The sequence below is a fragment of the Panthera uncia genome, chromosome E1 (genome assembly GCF_023721935.1).
Source record: "Panthera uncia isolate 11264 chromosome E1, Puncia_PCG_1.0, whole genome shotgun sequence".
Lineage (NCBI taxonomy): Eukaryota > Metazoa > Chordata > Mammalia > Carnivora > Felidae > Panthera > Panthera uncia.
The window spans coordinates 27,821,953-27,827,007 of NC_064814.1; the positions used below are offsets into that span (position 1 = coordinate 27,821,953).

General features: G+C 35.4%; 1 non-coding gene across 1 annotated transcript; it reads left to right on the plus strand.

Annotated features, from left to right (window-relative positions):
- Nucleotides 1-4,482: 4,482 nt before the first annotated feature.
- LOC125927731 (small nucleolar RNA SNORA31) lies at nucleotides 4,483-4,611 on the plus strand. The gene has a single exon (XR_007459418.1). It is a non-coding gene; the product is annotated as a small nucleolar RNA SNORA31 (small nucleolar RNA).
- Nucleotides 4,612-5,055: the final 444 nt, after the last annotated feature.

The following is a 5,055-nucleotide window of genomic DNA, read 5'->3' on the forward strand; positions in this document are numbered from 1 at the left end:
GGACATAGTCACTCAAGGTGGAGAACACAGAACAGGATGGAGTCGGCCGGCGTAGGCCCGCCCTTTCAACGATCATGAAGATAATAAATACCCCTTTCAGGAGAATGTTCACCTCTGGAAATAAAAGCCAGTGAATGTAGTAAAAAATGGGCACTTAATTACATGGAATCTTAAATGTTTTCCTTATTGAAAAATAGGTAACAAATCAGAAGCAAAATAAGGCAAAATTAGAAGTTGTTATAAATGAATGGTGGGTGCATTGATTCATATACAAAAATTATACTTTTTAGCATGTTTGAAACCTTTGATAACTTTGTTACAAATGGCATTAAAATACTAGGTTGAGATCATATAGAAAAGTGAGTCTCTAGCTAAATGAGTTTCTTTCTGATGAGAGCCAAAATAAATAATTGAGATGATGCAGGGGAATAAAAGAGTTTAATTTTATGAGAAAACATGTAATAAACATGATATGGTTTTTTAAAAAATGATCGGCCAATTCACTGAAAATGATTATATTTGTGGTCATGTGTGAATATGACATTTACCAACCAGCAACAAAAGAAATAAGAGCCTCAACACATGGCCCTTTAAAGAAACCTAAACATGAGACTATAAGCATTTTTCAGTACATGACATGGTAGATAATGTTTCAAAACACGGCTACAAGAACCCTAATGTGACTTCAAAGAGCTTCTGAGCAGTGGTTCACTCTGATTGCAAGACGTTCCATTTGCCAGAAGCTCTAGATACCGCTAATGGAGAGGGAAAAATTGGAGACTGCCCATTGTTACCTGGGGTCTTGGCCCCTGAGAATAGTATATTCTTCTGTTATCAGAATATTTTATTTTAAAATAAATTTCTAAAATAATAAAAAAAATGATCAAACTGATCATCATATTTTGGAAAAATGATCAGCCTTTGAAGATGTAAGACTTAAAAAGTGTAATTTTGGAGAATAACAATGAACGGGCTTTTGTTTTGTTTAGACACCTAGCAGTCTGAAAGCTCTCTCTCTTAAGACATATGCAACCTCTATAGTCATTGTTTTCAATTAATATTTTTGAGCTTATATTACATGACAACACTCAGTTGAGTGTTCATTGACTTCTCATAGCCTTCTTAGATAAATGTCATGGGGGTTACTGAGGTTTATTTATGTGCAGAGAAAGTTGGAGGAGTCCAGAGAGGACATGCAATCCAAGCTGGGTCCTAACAGAATAGGACAAGAGGCACATATATCACTTCCAGAGTTCTCCTCCCAGCCTAACTTGTACCCTTCATTTCAAGTCTCTTCACTGCCACTTCCTCTCTCCAGCCCTGTATTCAAGTAGGAAGGCTGGTTGTTGCTTTCTACTCACATACAAATTTGAAAACCTGTGCCATGGCTACTATTTTCTGGTCTGGGTTAATATGGAGGAAGCATCTCATGATCTCATGACATCTCCTCACACTTTGCTGAGGGAATATGTCATGGCACAGACTACAAAAAGACATAGAAACTCAGTGGTCAATTGTCAAGTCCCCATGGACATGCTCATGTGGGTAAAGAGGTAAGAAGTTGGGCAACACCATCCATTTAAAGCATATAGGTTGTAGGTAGTTTGGGGTCTCTTATCCTGCTATCTCTAAATATCTCCTTGCCCCCTATTTTTAAAAGTTACCATTCACTTTTATTCATATTAAACGTGTTAATTGTATTAATATTAATAAAATATATATAAACTTTCTATTTCTGACATAAGGAATCACTATAAACTTGGTGGCTTAAAAGGTAGCATACACTTATCGTTCTGCAGGTCAGAAGTCTACTGTCACTGGGCTAAAATCAAAATGTTGGCAGAACTGTATTTCTTTCTAAAGGAGAATTCATTCCTTTGCATTTTCCAGCTCCTGGAGTTTAGCCATATTCCTTGGCTCGTGGCCCCTTTCCTCCATCCTGAAAGCTGGCAAAGTTGCATCTCCCTGATCTCTCCTCTATCATCACCTCTTTCTCTCTGATTACAACTTTTAAGGATTCGTGCGATTACATTGGACCAATCCAGACAATGCAGGATAATATTTCTATTTCAGAGTCGTTAACCTGAATCACATCTGCAGAGTCTCACCATGCAAAGTGGCATATCCACAGGTTTGAGTTGTAACCATCTTTTGGTGTAGATTTAAAAATAGTAACAGCATCAACATAAAGTGAAGATATGAGTTGAGAGGTAACCCTTACTTGCTTAGTTGTATGGTCCTTTACATACATTATCTTATGGAATTTTCAAAACAACTCAGGAAGTTAGATGATAATACCCAAAGTAAGCAGATAAAAAAAAAAAAGGATTTCAGAGAAGTTTAGTGATTTACCCTAAGTCACATAGTTTAGAGGCATCCATTCCAGGAGTTGAACACAGCCTACCTTCTGCAGTAGGCTTCTTAAGGCAGTAGACCAATCTAAAATTAAGAGGTGTATTTTAGAGGAAGACATATTGCCAACATGCAGAAGTTTAAAATCACTTTTTAGTTTAAATAATTTATTTGCAAATCTGACCATTAATCGAAACCTGGCATATAAGTGTCTGCTTCTCTTAGAAACACTCTCTCAGTAAAAGACATATAGTGTGTGTCCTGATTACTCAGTTGGAAAACTCCCTGCCTTTTTGCTGTTCTGTCCCTGTTACATCACCACCATTCATTCATCGTGAAGACATCACCAGACATCATCCTCCTGTCTCTTGCCTTTAACTATGTCACAAACTCACCTATTCCCACTGCCACTCCTTTGGTGCCCATGAAAATCTTCTCTCTCATGTCTGACTGCAATAGCCTTCTGACTGGTTCTCTTGCCTCCTGTATTGCCTGCCCCACACCTACCACCCATTTTCCCTCCTTAGAAGAAGAGTCAACTCTTTAAAATTTTCATCTCAGCCAGAAAGTCACTTGCTTGAAGCTTTTGGAAGGCTCCCCATTTCCCTCATCTCCTCTGAGACAAAGGATAAACTCTTGATCCTAATAGACCTGCCCAATTGACTCCTGCTTTCCTCTTCAATCTAATTTATCTCACAACTACCTCATACTTCTTCCTTCCCTCCTTCACACAAGTTCATGTTGTATTGACTTTCTTTCCACTTCCAAAATATCAATTTCCATCTCTCCCCCTCCATCCATCTCCTTCTTTTTTCCCCTCTTCTGTTCTCTCTCTCTCTCTCTCTCTCCTTCTCTTCTCTATCCTTCACCCTCCCTTCCTCTCTCTCTCTCTCTCTTTCTCTCTGAGTCTCTCCCTCTCTCTCAAAGGTGTGCACAATCTCTTCACCTGGACTTTCCCATATCTGCTCCTCTGGAAAACTCTCAGGGAAATCTCCACATGTATGACTTATGCACATTCTTCTCTGTGTTCCCAAATCTGAATTAGTGACCCTCATATACGTTCTTACAGCATCATGTATATCAAAACACTTTTTACTCTGTAGTTTTCTTTTCTGTTCATAGCCTCACTATAGAACTAGACCCTACATTGGAGTATAGGGGCCATATCTTCAAATATTTGCAACTTTTGATTACATATTTGCCTTTTTCTGAGGGCACAAATACTTACATATGCATCTTTTATGATTAGGATTTCTACATATAGTCTCCAATTCAAAGCTAGTAAAACACAAATATTTAAATTTTCCACAGCTACCGACAAGAAAAGAAGTAACTGAATTTTTATAACAGAGTTATACTTCAGATTATGGTAAATTTTTAGATTGAGCATAACTGTTAGAGTTTCTGCCATAAATTTTCATATTCTGATATCTCTGTCCATGTAGTCAGCTAGGCGGCTCCCAAATCATTGTATACATTATCTTTCTCATAAATAACTGAAGATATGTATGCTTGTCTCCCACAAAGATGAATAATTGGGAGTGTTTTTTATTCATAAGTACATCAAGTCTGAGACTAAAAGAATTAAAACAAGAACTTTGCTTTAAGTCAATCAACTTCTGGAGCCAACACAGAAACATGTTAAACTTGATGGCTGTAGTGTTTCTTTCCAGTTTGTTCCCTATTGTGCACAAAACAGAAGAAGGGCCATGTTTCAAACCAATCTTCTATATTGAAACTATGTTTTTAAATCAAGTAACTCATTTAATGGACTAAAAAAAAAATTTAGTGTGAAAACAAGTGGTTTTTCAACTGAGTGCTTTATATTTTAATTGCCTGTTTTTGAGTGATTAAACACACGCTGACTGACCATCATAACAATCAAATTAACAAAACAGCTGCAAATGTTAGTTCAGGCTTAATGTATCTCTTTTTGGCCCACTTACATTTGCTGCTGCTGGAGAACTCAAAGTTTAGTTCTCAGGTTTTGTCAAGGAAAGTAGACTTGAACTTTGAGGATAGTTAGATTGCGGAACAAAACAAAGCAATTGTCACAGGGTAATAGCAAGAGCATCATCAGAAGACAATATTGAGTATGTCGAATACATAAAATACATTCAGAATTATAGCCTGCATCTATTTGACAGACCTGAGGCAGTTACTGTCTGCTGCTACAGTTTTCACATAGATGCAAGAAAAAAGGGTCCTCATGCTTTCTGTGAGGTTGTGGCAGCCAAGATTGAAGGGGAGAATACAGAACAAATCATGGTAATACAGGGAAAAATATGGAGAGATAATTTTTGCAACTCAGAAATAACCTTTGAAAAAGTGAAACGTGAAGAGCCTCCTTTACTACAAAAAATATATAAAATTTGAGTTAAATATATAATCATATAATATTAATAATATATATTTATATAATATTTCACTATTGTATATAATGTACTATGATATACTAAGCTATACTATATAATACTTATATTTATATAATATAATATATATAATTTATTCTATATTACAGCTATTAATTTATTATATATTATTTATATAATAATATAAAACTTGAATTAAATAATTATATATTATATATTATTATATACATTAACAATATATTACTGTTATATATAAAATATATTATATATCATATAATATAACATATATTACATATAACATGTGTTATAACATGTGTTATATGTAATATAT